This window comes from Pollicipes pollicipes, unplaced genomic scaffold (genome assembly GCF_011947565.3).
Source record: "Pollicipes pollicipes isolate AB1234 unplaced genomic scaffold, Ppol_2.1 Scaffold_7261;HRSCAF=8764_pilon_pilon_pilon, whole genome shotgun sequence".
In the NCBI taxonomy this organism is placed as follows: domain Eukaryota; kingdom Metazoa; phylum Arthropoda; class Thecostraca; order Pollicipedomorpha; family Pollicipedidae; genus Pollicipes; species Pollicipes pollicipes.
Window position 1 is genome coordinate 50,281,920 of NW_023597054.1, and position 22,414 is coordinate 50,304,333.

General features: G+C 44.9%; 1 pseudogene; it reads right to left on the reverse strand.

Moving 5' to 3' along the window:
- Positions 1-21,087, reverse strand: part of LOC119112365 (polycystic kidney disease 2-like 1 protein) — a 45,020-nt pseudogene extending 23,933 nt beyond the window's left edge.
- Positions 21,088-22,414: the final 1,327 nt, after the last annotated feature.

Here is a 22,414-nt window from a genome sequence, read left to right on the forward strand (position 1 = left end):
TTGTTATATGCAGTCCCAATATGTCAACATCTCAATAGATTCCCAATCCAGCTGATCCCCCCGGCGTCGCAGCGTGCAAAGGTGGGGCGCGAGCCGAAAAGGGAGCCACATTGCTCTTTTCAGAGGCGAACATGACCGTAAATGATGGCACTTCAATAACGCCGACATCTACCTCCCAGCCATTCTACCACTTGTTGCATGCTTTTGAACGCATTGCATGTTGGGATTATGTGTTAAGTTAGGTGTTTTATTTAATAAGCTTGCTTAGGAGTGACATAATTTCATATTTTTAGTTTAGTGTAACCTATTTCTTCCCTTTAATTTACACAAGTCATCGGGACGCATCAAGCAGTAGCCGATGAAGACAAACAGTCAGTAGTGAGAAGAATGGTCGGCCACCTTTCACAGACATTTGCCACATCGTAGTGAAGCAAGTCACGTCATTGCTGGACGTCAAAAGCCCAGGCATGGAGGGTGTTAGGCCGGGAGCTTCTCCAGCTGTGGTCTTCTCGCGCGCCTCGCTGACGATGCCGGGAGCACCTAATCCCTGCAGTGACTTGCGAGCCGTATGACGGGTAGACCCATCCCGCTATATCACTGCTGGGACGCGTTGCAGGGGTACGGAGTGCATTGTGCATTAGCATATCCGCACCAGAGCCACTCAGAAATGCGGTAACTGTAGAGCCCCGAATTTGTTTAGAGTCATTTAACTTCAAAATGCGATATTTGGTATAGCATCACGATAAACAAGTGACTTAGTGCATAAATCACAGGACTGAAAGTGAACGTTCCCCGATTTGTACAGGGTCTCGAACTGAGATAATCATTTTAAAGATCACTTAGTGCAGTTCACAGCCATACCCTTTTCCCCCGTCGCCCTGATTCGCCATTTTTCGTAACGTGAGCTGATATGGGTGTCGACGCTTATGTCTTAGTTTTGTTTCTATGCCAATAATTGACCCCAGTGTTTCAGATGAAAGACAGAATTTTACCGAAAATCAAACGTTTTCAACTTTGCATGCTCAGTTGTGCAAGGAAATATTTTGAGGGGACACGAAAATTTAACAGACTTGTCTCTCCCTTTAATTTTGAGTGCAATGGCGTATCGAATATGTGTTACCATATGTTCATGGTGCCTGGCTTCGTTTATATAACAGTCACGGCCCGCTGCGCGCGATCCGCGGCATCTTCGGTCGCCGCCTGCCGCCCGCATCGGCCGTAAACCACCGTGCAGTGTTTCTCTAAGAACGTCGATACAAAAATGTTAACTACACGTTTGTGGTGTCGCAATACGCGCAATGGATGCTCCATACACTGCTGAAAATGTGGGTGCGACTGCACTGCCAGCCGGAGAGCTATCCCCAGAAAACGTTAGGATTATGGCATCGGCCGCGGTCGATTATCAGTGCCAGGGTTAAGGCGTAATGCACTCTTGTGTCAGTTTGACGCCCGCAAACTTGTGCAGACTATTTAGTGCGGGCTATCTCAAGGTTATCTAGACATACATGATGTCATACAAACGTCACGCAAGTACCGCCACCTCATTGGCCATGTAGTGTCAGTGTCCTGAAATCGCTTTTTACCTGGGTCAAGGTACGATGTCACCATTTACAAGGGAGTGAAAACTGTATCATTGCTGCCATGTTTAACGCCACAAAAATGGGTTAGAGCATGCGGCATTTGACAGCTAACTTATAGTTTTCTATCCCTTCTACTTTTTAAGGACCGAATCATCGTTCTGCTGGTCTGGCATCCTGCCCGAGTACAAGTATTTCCTAATTCCAGACCCCCTCATCATCCACTGTCTAATAAAGACTATGTGTTCATAGTGTGATCTCGTGATTCTTGTGATCGTTAGCAGTGTTTGTTTTATTTCAATTGCCAGAAAATACATGTGCGGTAACAAACGATCTTTAGGAACTTCTCTCAGCCTAGCTGTAAGGAGTGCACCATAAACCGACGCAGCTACGTTCCCATGATTTCAACTCAGCAGACGTTGAAGACACCAATTTTCATAACTTACACTAATTATGATAATACAATGACAATACGTATGATAATAACGATAGCAATAACAACAATAAATTCAACCTAATATATTGGGGTTAAAAATGTAATGCAGGCATGTCGCAGACTCAACTTAAATTCCTAGGCGATATCTAAGAGTGTAGACACTAAAAGTTATTGTGGGAATCGGTATCAGTTGTACATTGCGTGTTCACTTTTCCGTATATATATATATATATATATATATATATACACATATATATATATATATATATATATATATATATATAGTATATTTTCAGGCAAATCTTGCGCTCGCAAGATGTGCTTGAAAAACGTGGCCATAACTTGTCACTGAGATAGCTTTAAATCATGCAAGTAGTCATTCTCGTACTTAAGTGGGCCCTGAACGTAAGAAATTCGCAATAGAAGTAACTGAGATTACTTGCCTATTTGGAGCAGTCCTAGTTAAAAAGATGACACTGAATTTAACACGACATAACTTTACATTTTTGAATTATTCCACGACGGTGAAAAGACAAAAGTGCCTGGAATGTGATGGCAAAACGTCTTACTTTCCGAAATCAATAATGCAAAACGCAAGCAATGTATTGAAAATGGGAAAATATAACGTGGGTTTGAGCTGGCCCTTTTCAACGTCACCTGCACCACAGTTCTTTGGAGACCCAGACATTCTAGTTAATCTTGCGGGAATATGGAAGCAACGTTTTAGTAGCGTTACGAGCGCTGAGCATAGAAGACAAATATAGATTGTTCATAGGCCGCCATATGCAGGTTTATCTGGGGGTCTTAATGGCCTCGTCCAGGTCTGATCAGGCCGTGAGGTGCGTAGGTGTCGCGTAAATGTCGGAGTTTCTATCGTTGCCACATTTATTGTTTGTGCTTTGATGCCTGCCCCGTGCATATGGCTAATTGTTATGCAACCTAGGAATCGAGCAAAAGCCCTGAAGGGAAGCATCTTAAGGTTTAGTTGAGGCTAAGAAGCAACGTGGTTGGGTATAGATTTCTAGCCAAATTTTTCCCATTTCAAGACACCGTGTAGTACTCACGGCCAAGAACACATATGCTCGTTGAATAATTGATGTCTGACGTACGTCAGCACGATTCTTGGCACCAGCGTTCATCAGTTTGCCTCCGACTGCTCTGATAGGTTGATTACAAGGTTCGAACACTTGCAACGTTTTATGATAGATTATGCATGAATTTGGGTGGTGCTACGAGTTATGGTGGAAATAAGACAGTGTAGCGTTTGTTTTCTTGGATCCCCAAATGCAACATTCAACAAAATCTTTGTAATTTTATGACCCACATAGGCTCAGCACGCTTAAGCCGCAGGCTGGCAGGCAGCCCGCCGTCATAGGACGGTTAATTGTGCACAACCGATACGTGGTGTCCATTCTGAAGCCTTCAGAAATACACCCTAGAATCGGATCTCCGTGCACTGTATTTTAAATATTCCAGAACCTAAGCATTCATTTTTAAGGAAAAAGATTGTCACAGATCTTCTGCGATCCAGAAATTGGAATCAATCGCAACACCTTGTGCCAAAAACTGTTGTGGATCCTATAATTTTTGAAAAACTTTGCCGAAGGATCCCTTGAGATCCAACATTTTTGCACAGCACTATCCTATTATCCTCCAATTAAAGTAACATGCATTAGATCCTTCGGAATCTCCAATTTTGTATAAGTACCCAACAACATAACTGCTGCCAAGGTGTTGACATACCATCAAAGTATGCAGAATTGAAGGCAAGCATTAAAACCTGCAGCAAATCAAAGGATTCCTGAAGACGATTATGGGCCTGTAGCCTGAATTAATAATCATCAGTATGTGTGCTGTATTCACTAGCCAACAGAACTGAATGCAAATTACACTTGGTTGTAAGTATTCTACATGGACATGAAAACCACCTACCCTCCAGAAGTCCATCAGATGCGTCGAGTCTCGAAGGTTGTTGTCCGTGTCCGAAAACGGTGCGTCGAGGAAGAGATCAGACATGGCCTTCGTATAGTAGTACATTACGGACGATGTCGTACTAACCGCCACTGGAAACAAATAAAACCGTCCCAGAAAACCGAAATGGAAACAGGGAATTGGTGGCTTTATGACCATTATATGCATTGGAATTGACGCAATTGTCTCAATATCTAGTAAATAGTATCGTGCGTCTTTTGCAAATCAGCACAAATTACTTCACTGTCTGAAAGCATATGTCTCAGGATCGCGTTGAGAAGGAGGAATTTAAGCTCCCCAACGCATGGCCCCATAACACCAGGTCGGGTGACAAGATTATGCCAAACATGACTAGATGTCAAATTCGTTCCCGGCATAGCGATCCTAAGTGCCAAATGTAATCAATGATTGTAGCAATAATGCAACTTAAATGACAGTTTAGTAAACACATCGCAGGTATTATAACATACACAAGCAGTGTGTGGATTGACATCCTCGATAGTTAAAAATGTGACAAAGTCTGACACTGTTACAGCTCTGGTGTTCCGGCGACATAACAGAACTGCTCTGGGTCTGATGGCAGCATGCAGAGCAACACAGGCATTTTACGCCGTTGATTGCTCATACATCACGGTGAACATTTGCGTGACCGTACCTACTAGCCTGGCCTTTATGTTGTCATGTTCCACGAATGGTGTCTCTAAAGTAGCTAGCAAAAAAAACTATAATTTCATAGTCTTAAGCCACAGTGGCATTCAAATTTGTTACACATTAAGCTACAGTTGCATCCAAATTGGTCTCGGCATAGCGATCCTGTATGCCAAGTTTAATCATTGACTGTAACTTGGATAAAATTTGAGATTAATAGACATTTCATACATAGACAATGAGTAGATTAGAGCATTTGTGGAATAGTAGAAGAATAGTAAATTAATCAATGTTTGGTGTGCGTGTCAACGAGATTTGATTCGATGTCATTATTCGCATGAAGTCAATCGGGTGCGTTCTTACTATAATGATGATCACGTAAATGCATTCTTCTGAGTGCTGCACCATTGTTCAGTGGTCTGGTGTGCCAAATGAGCTGGGGCCCCAATTCACACTCAACTCATTGAACTCAGCCCTCGCGTGGACTGAGCAGTGAAAAGTAATGCAAACCACCCCTAAAAGACATCACCAAACAGGTTGGTTTGGTGTTAGATTCAGCTAACTTTTTGCTCAAAGTCGAGGATGGAGGCCAACTTTTTGAGGGAGGGAGGGGGACCAAAGCCCCGAATGAATAGGAAACTGCAACCCTGCCAATTGGTGCTAGGTATGCCTTCTATACTTCAGTTCCCGGTGTCAATTATGACCCAGTACGCACGTGAGGCTCTTATGTTTCTAGTACTGGTACAATTACAGAAAAAGATGTGAGAGCGCATGTCACTTGAGGTCACATCTTTGACACATCTTAGCATTTCTTTTTTACCAGTGGCATAGACAATGTCTCCCACATGGGAAGCAGCTGACCAGTGTGGTGCTCTTTCATATCCTTCCTTGATGTATCAAATGTTGCACTTGTACTTGCCTATATTTGTTTGCATCAGATAGTGTCAGGCAAACTCTGCGGCCTTCGGGCTCAGCGCTTGGGTAGCAGTTGGTCATGTTTGGTACCAGGTAAATTTAGCCTCCGAGGATCTCATTTGCCCTTCAGGTGTTGTGTCGGACGCCATGTGGTTCCCTATTGCCTGTTCCAACCATTATCAAAGTATTTAATTGCATGCAATCAACATTCAATCAACAGTTTTTTTACAGCATTCATAACATAGCATAATGTCATGGCGCAGGAACTGTCTGGGGCTCAACATGTCACCACTTCTCTGGAGCCAGTTGGCTTTGCTTATCAAATAGAACTGCTATTTTGCCTCATTTTTTACACTTTTAAAGATGGCACCCTGCTCTGCACACCCCAAATCTTAACACGCAATCGGGTGGGCAGGGGTCAAACTGATCTCCGCCAGCCAAAGGTTTTTCAGGAAGTATTTCCAAACGGCGCGGCGTAGCCGCACCAAACTTTGCATGTATGTAGAAAACTGAATAGCAGATATTTTGATATTAAACGAATTGGATGTGCTTGTAAGGTCACCGACCGATGACAGGTCAAAGTCAGGTCATGGCTGTCAGCGAAGAGCACTTTTAGAGAATCGTTCAACGCGATGGATTAACGGAATGTTAGACGATGCCATACCTATCTGAGATAGTTTCCTAAGCAGTAAACCAATTTAATTTATAACAACGACTTCCATTGATCGAGGGTCAGGTATGAAGTTCAGAACGAGGGCAGAAACTAAGCTGCTTTTTATCCGAGAGCTCTGTTTATGAGGTAAACAAACATGTTTTATGAACTCTTGGGGTCAGAGTAGTTAAAAGACTTAGAATAACCCAGGTCAGTATTTTGTTTTCAGGAACATATCACCTAGCGCAATGCCTGACACTTATCTAAATGGCAAAATGTCAAAATGTCAAAAATCTGGTAGATATCTGGTCGCCTTGGCCTCATTAAGGTCAAGCAAGGTTACTGACACCATTTATCGTTTTTCTTAGAGCAGGTATCAAGCTTTCCGGCGGTTGCATGAGGAGGTCTGGGGGCACTTGAGACACCACTCCGACTTTTTATCTTGTTTACCTTATTTGACTCCAACGTCATGATCAAGAAACCTTAAATTTTGAACAAAATGGGTTCACATACGGGTTAGTCTGCCCTGCAAATTTGGTGTCCTTGGCTCTCTTCGTTATTTACATCTCAGGGGATCAAACTGACCCCGCTCACCCAAGCGAAGGGCATTCAGCCGGCCACCCGGGCACGTGTTAAGTTTGTATCGGCCAGCCCAAGGACATCAAAGAAATCCGACAAAAGACTAAAGTCTAACACTTAAATTTCTATCTTAAAGTGTGCAACTAATATTTTTCATACATCAAGCCGATTTATTAATACTATGACTTTGGGGACATAAGTGCACCGGTCTATGATTGCAAATAAGTTAAGGTCAGGCATGACTATGGCGGTGCACAGAAGGAGCTGTCCAAAAATGGTATTTGCACTCTTACAATTTGCTGGAAAGTTGCAGTTTCCAGCCCATGCGTATGCTCTAGTGATTCATGCATTGCTGTTGCCGAAATCATGCTAAATTTAATTGCATCTGTGTTGCCGGTTCACCCGCCCAAGAAAATTTTTGGGGCCCCTCTTAATATAGAGTGCAACCGTTCCCACCTCCTACGTTGTCGCACACTCCAATACTTCCGTTCGATAGAGGTGACCGTTCGCTTATAAGCGCCACCGCTTCGGAAGACAGCGTCTGGACAGCAAATCCGAAATGGTTCGTAACAGTTACGGGGATAATCATACCAAATGCTGGTAAAAGTCGCCCTTATTGGATGTAAAGCATGGTGCAGAGATACAGGCTGGTTTTGGAATATTTGACCAGCCACGGCTGTTTTTACCCAGGTAGGAAAGGGGCTGTGCTGAAAACTATCTTCAGACTCCCTTTATGTGAAAAATGGAATAAAAACACTCGAAAATGGCTATTGCAAAACCCGTATTAAAATGTCCTGCAACGTCGGGATACCCCTGAGCGTTCCCATGGTAATGTCACCGTGGATTGCTGGACCTAGTTCGACTGGGTTCCAACCCCTCTCCCTGTCCCATCCCGACCTGCGATATCACCCACCCCCCTCACCCCACGTTGAGGGTGCCGCTGCAACATCGCATAATCCTACGACATTCACAAAGCAACGAATGAAAATAATAGAAAATTGAAATCTCTGAAAATCTGCACATTTTTAGTGTTCTAAGCCCCCCTCAGCTCTGGAAATAAAGTAATTGTGGCATTGATCGTAATGATGCAACGTCGTTATATACATAGTGCCTATTGCTGGAGTCCCATGGCCATGACCTATTTACACGTCAGGTGTCTTTCAAGTTATGGTTTACAACTATTACAGAAGCACCTTTTTCTCAGAACACACGAACTCTCAGCTCAACACTCGCACGCGAACAGTTCGATCAAGCCTATCGATATTCAAGCTTTAGCTGCATTGCATAAGAATCGGTAGCCATCTGGGATGGTACAAAATACCTCTACGGCGTTGAGGTGGCATGAAAGGATATGACTCGCGGTAATAACCATGTTCTTTTGCACCACATACCAGCATCGTTCCGGTTTTAGTTTCATCGCAACTAAATGCTAGGGTCAAATCGGGAGATAGACTGACCAGGACCCAGTTGCTGATCTCTCTTGGTCCTCCTCACGGGCAATGCTCGGCTTAGACTCGTAGGTAACGTCTCCTGACTAACTAGGACGTAAACTTTCATGAGAAGGAAGTGATCTTTTTTGACCAACCAAAACATGTCTTTCGGTTGCCAATAAAAAATTTCGGATGTTTTTACATTTCGGGGGTGGCTTCTCACCACGGATAGGGAGGCCTGCGTCTGTGTGCGTCTGTGTCTGTGCATAAAACCTGACTGTGAACAGAGGCACATCTGTTGCAATCTAGAGGCAAACAAATCTAAGCATTAGCAAGGCTTCGTTATTCTGTGTGCGTATGAAGCCAAAAGTCCGGAACGGCTAACAGTGAAGATGGAGGCCGTGGCTTCGGGCAAGGGCACGTGAAACTCAGGGCCGTATGATGGACCAGACTCCCCCGCGCATGACCACATTAGGCGGTTAATTGTTGCTGTCTATGTCCTGAATGCCCTCATTACTCCCAAGCTACCTTCAGCTCAAGTCGGACTGCCCTCAGAAACGTGTTTGAGAAGGAACAGAAAATGCATGTGCGTAAGCAGTACCAACAATCTAAGACCATACATGAAAATGAGGCTGCTGCATGCGGATGCGGTTACTGACATATGCTCAGCACGACCAGGAACACGACGTAGACGACCAGCTCGCGCAGGCTGGTGCGCACCACAATCTCCCGGTCTTCAGTTGGTGCCATTTGGCGTGTGGTCCACAGACCTGCAAAAACGTGGAGCATGAGTCGTACGAAGCGCAATCTAGCAAGGCAAACTAGGCAACACTGATTGCCCGCTTAATGGTCGGCAGTTGGGCACTGCTGCTGGTTTTTTCGACCCGATAGCATCTTTACATGGCAGACTGGGCTATTCCTCGTCATTGCCTAACACCTATGACAAATACAGCTGGGAAAATATCTGTCGTTGCTGGTCGCCATAAGCTATCACTGTCAGCTAGAGGCAGTATGTATAGCCGAGCTAGGATATTTCATTGTACACGTAGAATTGAAGGGAATTTATGCTTACATCGATTGGTATCCTTTATTTCTACGAATTCTCTTCTACTGACCAAATATTAAATTGCCCCAAACTTGTGCTGGAAGCACAAAGGTATTGGGTGCCCCCAAAATGTTTTTACATTAATACACCATTCACATCGCCAACGTATCGTTAGCCTCAGCGACTGGTCTTCCGATAAGGGAGCTCGTCAGCAATGAGAGCATGTTTTGAACACCACGGCTGCGGCCATTGCGCAAACAACGTACTTGTTCACAGTTTTACGGAAGGATTGAGAAGAGGCATTAGTATCACAGATAGAGTAATTCTTCCGACTGCTATCCTCGTATGGTGTGTTAGTTTGTGTTAACTAGTTTGTGTGCTAACTTTTGTGAACTAACACACCAGGCGTGGTCAATAGTTGGGACAACCATTTCATACGGAACGCATTTGCCTACATTGAGTTTGAACTGCTCGCCACGTTTGGCCAGCAGTTAATATTGGATAATTATCCAGAACGTTTTTTTTTCGGAATGGCACTTTGCACTGCGAACACGGAGAAGCATCGCACATCATTTTCTGGTCCGGGGCAAGTCTCAATTAATTTTCAGAGCTTGGTCAAAACGGAGATTATTTCCATCTCCATGCCCAGCTACGCATGGTGCAACCCGTGAGGTAACTAGGGTAGAACTTTCGAACCTGGCGAACGTTAAGTGGAAAATCTCTGTAGATGATTATCAGAGGGATCATTATTCGTGGAATAATTTCGCCCCGGTCGAACGCGACCCTTCCTACATTGCTTGTGGTTTAACGGGCTGTATCACTGCGCTGAATTCATTTATATTTATTCGTAAGCTATGTATTACTTGCTATCAAGGTATACACACTTCTCGATGCTTTTGCTGCATTTGACTGTTCTTCAAAGAATGGTTTGCTATACATATACGCGATATTTGTTATAATATTGTCTATGTGCTAATCTTGTCAAAATCGTAGCCTTGCTTGCAAGTTACTTTAAAGGTAGATAGTTATCAATGGCCATGAAAAGGGAACTCAGTGCAAGCCTCAATTTGGCCCATTTGCTCCAGAAAGTATGGCTGGTATGCACAATTACTATCACTAGTAGAAATATTGGTATCTCAGGTGCGACTCACTCTTGTTTGTTTATACCAAAACTGTTACACTGGCTATACAATTTGATGTCAGCCTATGCACCATATCTGTATACTTTTACATTGCCTTGGTTCACCTGTATGGGAAACATCGCACCAGCATGTAAAACACTGTCCATGCTCGGGACAACCCAGTTTGTGTCTAGTGGTATCTGCTGAATGTATCTGCAGAGTGGGTGATGACAATGAGAGTAATTTTGATGGTAAACGTATTTGGCGTGCTCTAAATTGTTGGCTCAATAAAAATGTGTTGATTTGTAATCCAAAAGGGTGTTATAGATCTCAAATGTAGGGAAACATAGGGAAATATAATATTCCCCAAGTGTGACTTAATGTGTGACCTTGATGATTTCTCTAAGATCTTGCATACTAAATAGTCATACCTGTTTCTGAATACCTATATACTAAGACAATTAAGGCCATCTAGCTTTGTTGCCAGTCATTGTATGTGCACTTCCTACTGCTGGTGATGCTAGTAATCATTTACCTATTACCCAAGGTTTTGATCCAGTTTTATTGGTTTCATTGCCAAAATATGGCTGCACCAATGTTCACGTGGTAACCTCATGTGCAGAATATTACAACATTTTGCAATATCTAATCCTTAAAGAAACTGACAATTGGCTACGTTTTTCAGGCTGCTCATTTTCTCACTACTTGAACACAACCACCAGCAGTCCACAACCTTGTATCAAGTGCAATTCATTACTGCGTGGCGCGCATTCAAAGCCATCTGTCTCAAATGGCACAACGCTTTTAAAACGCTGAGCAGCAAGCTGATTACATTCGTCGCAAGATTTTGTAGCCAGCCGCGATTCTTGCAACTAGTAATAAGCCATATAGCCAATAATAGCAAATAAGCCAATAAGCTATTTGGTATTTTATACTGTTTAGCACATGAAATGAATCTTGGCTGAATAATCTGCGGAAAGCACTGACTTGCGGGGCATTGGAAAACACTGTGTCACCGCTGATCTGTGACGTCAGCACTGATATAGTATAGTTTGTAGTAGATTTCTGTCACCTGCTGAAGGCTATCCTGCTTAAAGGTGCTATGCTTGGCAGCATTTTGTGGCTCATCTTGCTCATGTAGCGAAACGTCATTGTTTCGACATGTGCTCTACACATGCTCACGCTGCAAGTGTTAGCGAGTGCCGACCAATATTACGCCACACAACAAGATGAGTTTCATCTAGTTGTGATGGTCTTCCGTAATATGGTCTGGTCTGTTGTAATTTGTTTTCATTGTCGCATTTCTGTCACCAATGGGGTCGCAAAATGTAGGCTTTGTCACCAATCATATCCGGCCAACCAGAAGCCTTTTCACCCCTGAGGACATGTTTCAATCGTTGTGATGCGACTGATATGAGGCGGGTGGCGACTTTCAGCGCGCTACAATTTTAAGGTGGGCTTTGCGTTGCAGTTTCATGAACACCTACCCAGGGTTTCATTTTGGGTCCTGTGACTTTATTGGCGATGCCGCGATAGCACTCTGTACTTAGCGACGAGAGCGACAGACTAGTACCTTCAGAAAGCCGTAGGGGGAGGAGGGGGGGGGTCTTCGCATCGCCCCTCTTGGGGTATGCCTAAGGTGTGGTCAAGAGTTTGATGACGGTTGGAGTGGGTCTCGAAGCGCACGCTTGATTTTTGTAATGAGAAATGGCCTCGAGCAGGTCCGAATACCGCACGTCGTTCCCTGTGCTGCTTGCCATCGGTCCCAAGTCTGCCTTGTATTCATCTGCTCTGGCTAGCGAGGTCCTTTGTTGTTTTTTCTTCTGAGGTCGGGGAATGCAAAGCCAGCAGTACGTCGAGTCTAAGCATGAGGCCCCGGCAAGTTCCGAAGGTGAAGAATGACTAGTTTTGCTATTGAATTGTCCCCATAGTCTAGAGCCGGTGTGCCTACATTTCTATCAGCAGTAGTTATCCTGATATTAGTTAAGTGACCTTGCATAATTGAACGTTTTGGCTGTGTGCGTGGCACTGAGAATTGCGTTGATGAAAGAGGCCTTGGGCGGTGGGCTGATATGGACTTCATTGTCATTTTATGTCACGTGGTATCGCGTTACGCTGCTGGCGACAATTTTGTCTGAAGAAATTCGCTCGGCGACAAAAATGCACTTTTACCACCCCTGACTTTTCGTATGGGTTTAGTTTGTCTCCGATGTGTCATTATTGCTACACACACTGGACATTTCCCTTCCATTGATTGGTGCAACTATTCCCCTAAAATGGATGCGTTCGCACATGCACAGTGCATACGGTCATCGATACCATGGATGAGGAAATACTAAAAATTATCTTTGTTGGAACCATCAAACGGATTTTCCATTGCTGCCAATATGAAAAGCTTGAGACCAGTTTTATAATTAAGAAATTACCGCCAACGGCTGAAAGTTTTTCAGATTTTCTTCCTCCGAATTTTACTCCTCCACGAAAATCATCCACCGTCGGAAGCGATTTTCCTCCATTGAGTTTTAAAAGCAAAATGTGCGGCGAGAAGCGCAAAGGTAAATGCGCATTTAATGTAGAAAATAGGCGGATGCAAATTTTACCTCACCGTTGCGTTTTTAAACAGGACCGACGTACTTTTGTCAGAGTGCGCCCTGATTAGGTTCCAATGACTCAGAAACCTAGCTTTAGTGCGTACGCATCTACATTGTTTAACTTGTATGGTTTTGTTCCCACCTGGTTGATGGTGAAGTCAACATCAGGCTACAACGCGCTATTGATAAGGACCAGCAGCGTACATCATGCCCCGGGATGCTTACGTAGTGCTTTGGTTCTATCGTGTAAGACGCAGAAGGATAGACGCCAAGGAAAGTCGCTGGAAACATTGTCCAGGAGTCAGCAACATTCTGCAGCTTACAGATGAGAGATGATTTCTAAACACCTGCGTTATTGATGGATGCACCACAGCATTACCCACATGTCAACATCTTGCTGCTCCCTCCCTCCCCTAAGATATCTAGTGGTTAACGGGAAAGCAGTTCACTACAAGTTTGGCGTTTTCATTAAGCTCCACCCCTCCCTCCCCCCCCCCCTACAAAACCCGGCTGTGTCCCGTTCTCCATCCCTTTTGACTAATGTTCGCTGTGGCTTCCTCGGCGATAATGTGGATCACAGATTTCGTGAGGCTGCTCAGGGAACTAGAGGACCAGAGGTCAGTTTTATGAAAGAGAATACCGTCTAACGAATGTGTTTTTTTATTTTCTCATTCCTAGTTCTATAAAGCTCCGAGCAAAACAAACTCCTGCACGAAAATCCCCCGCTGTCGGGAGCGGTTTTCCTCCATGGAGTTTTATAAGCAAAACGTGCGTCGAAGGGCGCAGTGGTAGCTGCGCAGTTGTAGAAATTTGGCCGATAAAAAATTCCACCTCATCGTTGCGATTTTTTAAACAGCCTGACCTACTTTTATTAAAATGCGCCCTTATTAGGTTGCAATGGCTCAGAAACATAGCTTTAGGGTGCATGCATCCTCATTGCTTAACTCGTATCGTTTTGTTCCCACCTGGTTGATGGTGAAGTCAACATCAGGCCACAGCGGGCTATTCATAAGGACCTGCAGCGTACATCAAGCTTCGAGATGCCTAGGTAGTGATTTGGTTCTATCCCATGCGTGTAAGACGCAGAAGCATAGACGTCAAGGAGATTCTCCGGAATCTCTGGAATCTGGAATTCATTGCCCTGGATTGAGCAACATGCTATAGCCAACAGGCCAACCTCGATTTATAAATATCTGCGCTATTGCTGGATGCCTCACAGCTTTACCCACATACCGACATCTTGCTGCTTGTAGCACAATAACACGCAGGGGGGGCGATTGCGGGGGGGGGGGAACTGATGTCAAAAGTTGTCCTTATTCGTGCCGCAGTTCCCCTGCCCCCACCTCCCCCTCCCGATTCATCGTTCATGCTTGGGTGCTAACCAGTGATCTGTATACACAAATGAGTACCTAAAGTATTCGTATCATTTCTAGTTGCAAGGTAAAGTGAACCAACACAGTGCTTCAGTGGACGGTTATCCATACAGACCCCTTGAGCTATTCATCTTAAATGTTTAGGCTAGACCAAATGCATTCAATTTATGTGCAGCTTAGGTGCCGTTTGCTGTTTGCATTCCTGGTTGTGATTGCCATGATATATTCATGGATCTTGTGTGCTTGCCCCTCTTTCTGTGAAGTTAGTGCTTTATTTAGTTATAGACTGCCTTCCATCCAGCACACTCACCTCTACACTCCTTGGCAACAGCAATAGTTTCAAACGTTTCTACGACAAAGTTTCCTTTTACTTCCCCCTAACTTCCTGACGTACCAGATAGCCTCTCTTACCCATGTGCTGGCTAAGTGCAACGATACCGCGACTAATGGCTGTATTCACTCAGATTTTCCCCACGTGCGGAAGTGCCTTGTCCAAATGTGCATAGCTGTGCTGCTCACATTATGGTATAATATAGAAGAATGTCAAGCGAAAAGTGGGGAGGGCGAAGGCTACCCCCAGATCAGGGCAGCTAGGTCAATGCACATCTCCAGTTCAAAAAATCCCCATGCATGCGATGGCACTTAATACAATAAGACCATGCTAAGGCTGTGGCTGTTGCCCAATCGTTAGATGGATGGCCTATTTTGCTATTGACAATGTTAACACGCGCTCGACTGGGGTCAAATTGACATTCCAAGGGTTTTTCCAGAATGCTTTCCGAACAGCGTAGTGTAGCCGCGTCAAATTTCACATAGTTGTAGAGAATTAAATAGTGGATCGTCTGGCGTCCCAAACTTGGATGTAGCTTGTAAGGTCTGTGACCAATGACAGGTCAAAGTCAGGCCATGGTGTCAGCGAAGGCAATTTCTCGGGAATCGTTCAATCTGATCCAACAACGAATTGCTCCAGGACTTGCTGTATGGGGTAATTTTTGGTGCCCATTTTAAATTTATTGATAACCAGAACCGACCTTTAAACCGTCCATAGACTTCTCAAAGGTCAGAATAGGTCACTGTCCTAAAATGACCGAGGTCAACATTTTGTTTTTAACAACATACTACCTAGTGTAATGTTTGTTGCTTATTCAAATGCAAGACTCAAAGAAATCATTATGATTTTAGTCACTATGACCTTGGAAAGGTCACGCAAGATCGCTGACCTAGAATTATTATATATATAGAGATGATAAAATGATTATGTGACTTTTTGCTTAGAGCAGTTATCTAAGTTTAAGGGGCCATTTGGAGACCAACCTTGAACTTGACCTTGCTTGACCTTATTTGACCCGAAATTCATGACCTAGGATACCTTATCCTTGACCTATGTGAGTTCACGTATATGCCAACACACCCTATGAATTTGGTGTCTCTATTCCTCTTAGTTCCTGAGATCTCATTGGGGTCAAATTGAACCCCACCACAGCGAACAGCATTCAACCGGCCGCCCGGGCGCGTGTTAACACCGTGTTACACCAGACCGTGCCAACACACGTCCGGATGGCCGGTTGGATATCTTTCGCTGGGTGGGGGTCAATTTGACCCCAATGAGATCTCAGGGACTTAGAGGACTAGAGACACCAAATTCACGGGATGTGTTTGCCTGTACGTGAACTCACTTAGGTCAAAGTTTGGGTTTCTTAGGTCATTTTACCTTTGGGTCAAATAAGGTCAAACAAGATTAAATTCCAGGTTGGTTTCCAAAGATCCTCTAGAACCAAGATAACTGTTCTAAGCACAAGGTCACGTCCTCATTTGAAGTCAGTGACCTTGCTTGAACTTTTGGAGGCCATGGTGACCAGCCATAAAAGATTGCTGTGAGTTTTCCACTTGAATAAGCCATAAAGATTAAGCTAAGCAGTATGCTCCTAAAAACGAAGTTCTGACTTGTGTCAATTTAAGTCAGTGACCTATTCTGACCTATACGAAGTTCGTGGAAGATGTCTAATGCGGTTCATGTCGTCAATGAATTCGAAATAAGCACTAGAAACTATTCCCACACAGCAAGCCCTACAGTAATAAAACAGGTCGGTCTTGACCTTCGTCTGGCCATCTTATCTGACCCTAGGTCATTGGAATATGGTCATTCAATTGTTGTGTTTCCTAAGAAAAAATGTCAGAGATGCATGGTTTCGTCTAGCACTCCGTTGTTCCATCAGATTTTCAAGAAAGTCGTTCATACTTTCTTGAAATTGATCTCTCTAAATCCATGGCCTGACTTTGACCTGCTATAGGTCGGCGACCTTACAAGGTACATTCAATTTTTTATGCCGCATAACGCGCTGTTCAATTTTCCACAGCTATCAAAATTTGGTGCGGCTATGCCGTGCCGTTCGGAAACCATTCCGGAAAAAAACCCTCGGGGGGGGGGGGGTCGGGAGGGTCAATTTGACCAACACCCGAGCGCATGTTAAGGATATTGCCACAGCGTATAAGTCAAGAAGAAGCCCCCCTCCCCCTTAGATGTCTAGTGGCTGATGGCAAAGCAGTTCACTAGAAGCTTGGCGTTCTCACTGAGCTCCACCCTCCCCCCCCCCCTTACAAAACCGGCTGTGCTCCTGTTTTTCATCCCTTTTGACTGATGTTTGCTGTGGGCTCCTTGGCGATATTGTGGATTACGTTTTTTTAGGCTGCACGTGGGACTAGAACACCAGGACCCTGGTTTTCCATGATATTTATGAGACCTCAATTTTATGTTTCACTGGTGGGTTTGGAGGTTGTAGATTAAAGCAGGTGTAAATCCCATCAATTATTGCTTTCCTTCTCCCGATTTCAAGCGCAAAGTTTTTGCATTTTAAAGTGATGCCCGAGTCCTTCCCTACCGTTCTTGTATGCGCCTGTGTTCAACCAAAACATATTCGGCATGCAAACTGAATATGTGGGTGGAGTGTAACGGCCTGCAGATATTCTCGGAAGTGTATACCTAACTCTGATGACTCTGTGAGTGTAATCAATGCACTCCATGATTGTTGTGCCGTCTCTGGGTGCAGATGAATGACGGTAGACGCTGCCTAATTTCGAGGTCCCGGTGTCAAAGAGTCCGCATGAGATTCATCAACTGGCAGCAACACTATCATGCAGACTGCTTGAAACTTGATATGCTGTTGGCACTGCCAGGAGCGAAACACTGCGGTTTTTCTGTTGTCATGTTGGCCCATTTTTCTCAAATACATAGTCTTGCCTGCGCCGTTTATTTGTGTTCAAATAGCTCGTGAAAGTAGAGATAGGACACTATTTCCCATGTAACGCAATCGCGGCAGACCTCTGGTGTGTTCAGTAAGGGTTACCAGATCGAGCGGTTACCGTGTCATTTGGAAGGTACGCGTTACGTATTGGCAATGGGTAGCTAGTAGTCTACTTGCATGACAATCTTAGGATCCATTGTCCTCTCAGGCACCTGCAAAAAGCGCGTTGGCTGTCGAACAGCCCGCCGTTGACGCTAGCCATGGCACTTTTTGAGTGTCTCCGCACCAAGTGCAAAAAATTGGGATCCCCCACTACCGCTGAGCGTGGCTGTCAACCCTGTCGTTAACGCTTTGGCACGTGCCGTCCTTGAAATAGCAATTGTCGGTAGTACCAGTTTTGGTGGCGCGGCTCCAGGTGATGGTATGCGGTTGGAAACGGAGAATGCAAGTTGAGATTTTGGCTGGAAGTGATGGAAGCGAGCAGAAGGCATAATACTTTTGTCAGGTGTGAATTGTTTAAACAAAAAACTAGGACATTTCGGCCACAGTAGCGCACTCAACTTGTTACAATGTGATAATGGATGCATACGTAGACCAACACCAGCGGGCTGGCGTTGCTTCAAGTGAAGACATACATAACTCCGCCTGTTCATGCATGTCTGCACCCGCGTATCTGCACAGAAGCTTACCTGCCAGCCTAGATCCTACATCCCACTGGACGTGCTTGCCTAGGCTCTACGACCTGCTTTCGATTTCTCTGCCACCAAGGTGCGCTGAACCTGAAGAAATCATGGGGAGGATGGGGAGATACCCAGGTATATACCTTGGTGGGTAGGTACTGTGTAGGCACGCACCAAGCAGTGGAATATTTGTACCCGGGGTTATAAGCAGTGTCATTAAACCGGGGGATGAATCGGGCAGAGCGGGAAGAGGGGATGTATATGCCATGGCAATTCAGTCGATGGTAGTGGGTAGGTACCTAACCGCATGATACCAGAATTCGTACGCCATTTCTCCGCATTTTGTGCACAATATTTCGCTAATGTGATAATAATTCGGTAATTCGTTCAAGGTATTCATTTTCTTATTCTGATTGAGTTGCTTGTGATATGCTTGTGGTTGAGCATTCACTTATAACCACAGCGTTGAAAGGGGAATCATGGCCATCCCCTAGCCTCCCTAGACGGGGGCTGACACTCTCACACGAAGTTATTTACCTGCGTTCCAGTTACTTTATTCAGGCAGCTTCGAGATTGCTCAGCACATAAACTTCTGTGAAGGCGGTCAGAACAGCGGCCAGAATGCCCAAGCACCTACCCACGAAGTGCTATTTATCCAGAGCTGACGAGTGTCTGAGAAGCGGATTTTACCATTGAGTTGCATGCTACACTTTCTTCATTTATGCTCGGCGTAACCATGAATATGCTTGGCTCTTTTACACAACTCAGAATGCTCCATACCTCACTTAGCTAGTGAGAAAACGCAACAGTCATGCACGTCGAGCTATATCTTCCTGCGTACCTTTGACCACTACCTTCAGCTCGGGTGAGAATTTGTTTCGAATATAGATGTTGGCATGCCATTGCGATATAATAAACAACATATTGCACACATAAGACACTCGTTGAACCTAATTTGTAACTTTAAAAGCTATTTGTCGTTTTCAATGAGCATAGTCGACCTTTAGTTAAGATAAAAAGATGTGTGCTTGCGGTACGACAGCATCTGGTAATTCTGATCAGCAGCCGCTGATTTTGAGTCTAAAATAGTCGTCGTCAGTGAAAATTACGTCGATTGTCAGGGCCGTTTATAAAGCTCGATAAGCGCAGGGAAGCTTTTTGTTGATGTTATTTTTTGGCAATGGGCAGCGATAATTTGCTTTTATAAAACTGGCCTGTGGTCATAATTCCTTTAAGGGTGCCTTCTTGAAAAAACGGGAAGATTGGACACATTCCCTTGTAACAAACGACACACTCTGTTGACCCGTATCCCATCTTCGCACCGGACACCATAGCTCGAAAACCAACATCCAGCTAACCTAAGCTCAGCTATAATAATGCACCCAAAACACGGCCGAAAGCATATTTCTTAATCCTATGTTCTTAGTACCAGTTAGCTCTACTGTTCACATTTCAAACCGCTCCACTTGATCGACAGCCAGCCCGTTTTCCACTCGGTGGCACCGCCACGGTCCAATCCTTCGTGGCTGCTGACCACGCTCTACCTCACCTCCGACACAACCAGTACCGGACCTGCCAGCAGCTCTTTGGTCCGTCATCCTCCCCGGACGGCTGGCCCTCCGACGTTCGCAGCCCGCTCGGGTCATGTTTCGTCGGCAGCGGCTGGACGTGTGCGAGACACAGGTCAGTGGTACAGTTATGAACACTGCTCTCAGCTGTGACGCCATACTCTGAAGCAACAGGGATCAAACGAAATAGAGCCCGTGCAAACATATCTGTAAACGTATCGGTCACAACCCGGCGCCGAGCGCAGTTCTGTCGCGGAACACGAAAGCGCCGTGCCGGCACCGCGGAGTCGCTATCAGCAAACTATCCAGCGGAATGCTTGTCAGCCCAACCGATCCATCATTTCCAGGGGAATGTCGCGAAGGTGAAGAAGTGGGCTTGGCTAAGCAACCACACTTAAGCAAGCAATATTCTTGTGTCCCACTGGTGGTGCTAGTGGACGTCAATTGTCAATTGTTAGTAGCAATTGGTGATGTACGTCCGCTAGTACCACCAATACTACTGGTACTAGTCAAGATGATGCAGACCCTTCATGTTCTGACACCGGAATTTAAAACCAGCGTCAAGAACTACGCTAGGTGGAATGTTCCCAAAAGCAAAACTTTGATCGGGGTCAGTTTAGGTCCGTGACCACCCTTGAACTCCATGAAGTCAAAATAATGTCTCTCTTGACGCCGGTATGGTCTCCATGTACGCTTACACTCCTGGAACATGTATTGCGGCAGTTTTATACAGACTAACAATATAAATACTTTCCATCCCATGAATAAAGTCAACTGCGGATGCGTAGACGACACGAAAGCGAGAAAAGGCATCATCTGCATAACAGATTAGGAAAATTATCCTTTTGAACCCTAATTATAGCAACCGTTCAATGCTAGAAAGTTCCTGATGTTTCTGCATATGCTGCACCATGCGCTATAACTTTGGTAGGATGCGATTAGCACAATGCATAATTACGGTAACGAAGGGGTTCCAACCTGCTTGTTTGAAGAGGGAGGGCTGGCCATGTTGGATCTCCTTCTTGAGGCGCTCTTGCTCGAACAGGGTCTCGGGGTATTTCCTGACGTCCCGTACAAAGCACATCAGCAAGTTGTGCGCTTTTGCGCGGAGTTAGAAAGAATTGTAACACTGATCAGTGCGTAGCAAAATGTGTAAGCATCGGAAACCGTGAATAGAAAACAGGTGAAATGTGTCTGCTTGCAGCAACAGTGGTCAGACCAAAGAAAATGAATATTGTTGTAGCCAACTAGCACGGAAACTCAGCATTGTTGCCCTTTACCTCGCACAATCGGGCTCAACGCCGAAGAATCACAACTGGCGAGGAGAAATCAATAACATTTGCGAATCGCCACGCGCTATTCAGCCAGCTTGCCCTCTTCGTGGGCAACTCGCGCCCACATACAGCCAGATAAGTTTACGGATTTTTCGACGGTTCTATGTTTAAATTAAAACCACCTTTCTTCGTTCAATTTTTATGCGGCCCAGAGAGGCTCATATTTGTGTGGACGAACGGCGTGTGCATGGGCGTTCCCAGTGGTCGTTCGTCCTTCCACCGGACCAGGGGGCCATCATCACAGCGTGGGAAATTGGTTGGGCGGGCGGCTCCTTAACGTTAGGCGGTGACTGTCACAAAGTCGCACTGGCTTGAGCAGCGGCGTTGCATGGCAACGTCGACTGCGTCACTTGGAAAGCAGTAGTCACGCAGAAATGCTGTGGCCGGTCTTGTCCAAGGTCCTATAACAACAGGTTGGGCAGCAGGATATATACCAAAATATACTAGGTTTAAGACAATGCTGGCCTCGGAGCACCTATATACCAATTTTAATCGATAAACGTACAAGCGATGGAATTTTAACACAACTTTGATGAGTTATAATCACTGCCAAAGCATGATCAGGTGAGATCACTGTAATTGTAAAGTGGCACCCAGCAATGTTCTACTAGTGACAAAAAACTGGCAATTTTACGGCTCTTGCGCAGCAGAGACGTTAAATAACAACACTCTCCACTTGGGTAAGTCACCTCGATGCGTTTTGGTGAGGCTGTTTTACTAATGTTATATAGTCAATAATTGAATTGCGTCGTAAACAACTATGACAGAAACAAACTCATTTAACGACCCTCCCGACACTTCCTTTACTTTTTTCTGGAAAAAGCATGTGAAGACATATTTGTTGCACGAATAGGGCAGGAACAAAACCGGGATGCTCATTTATGTGTCAGAGCATGGGCGCCTCCCATGACCTGACTACGGAATATTTCCTTTAGCACTTTATTCGAACTGGTCCTTGACGGTCTGTCCTTTACTGGTGACAGGTTGCAGGGGTATGGTTCGTAACTAGTTATGTTGCTGTGATGTTTAGATCCCTGCTCTAAGGTTTGGGCAATGTCTATGTGCAACACAGACAGAAGGTGACAACTTCTGGCTCTAATTGGGCTCCTCATTACCATGCCTTAACTTTGAATTGCGACATTGGTAAGGATCTAAAAAAGTTGTCTACAGTCATGCCAGTGAGCTTGTCCACATTACATGTTTACAGATTTTGAAGGTGTTGAGCTTTAAAAAAATGGGAAGATTCTGTCTG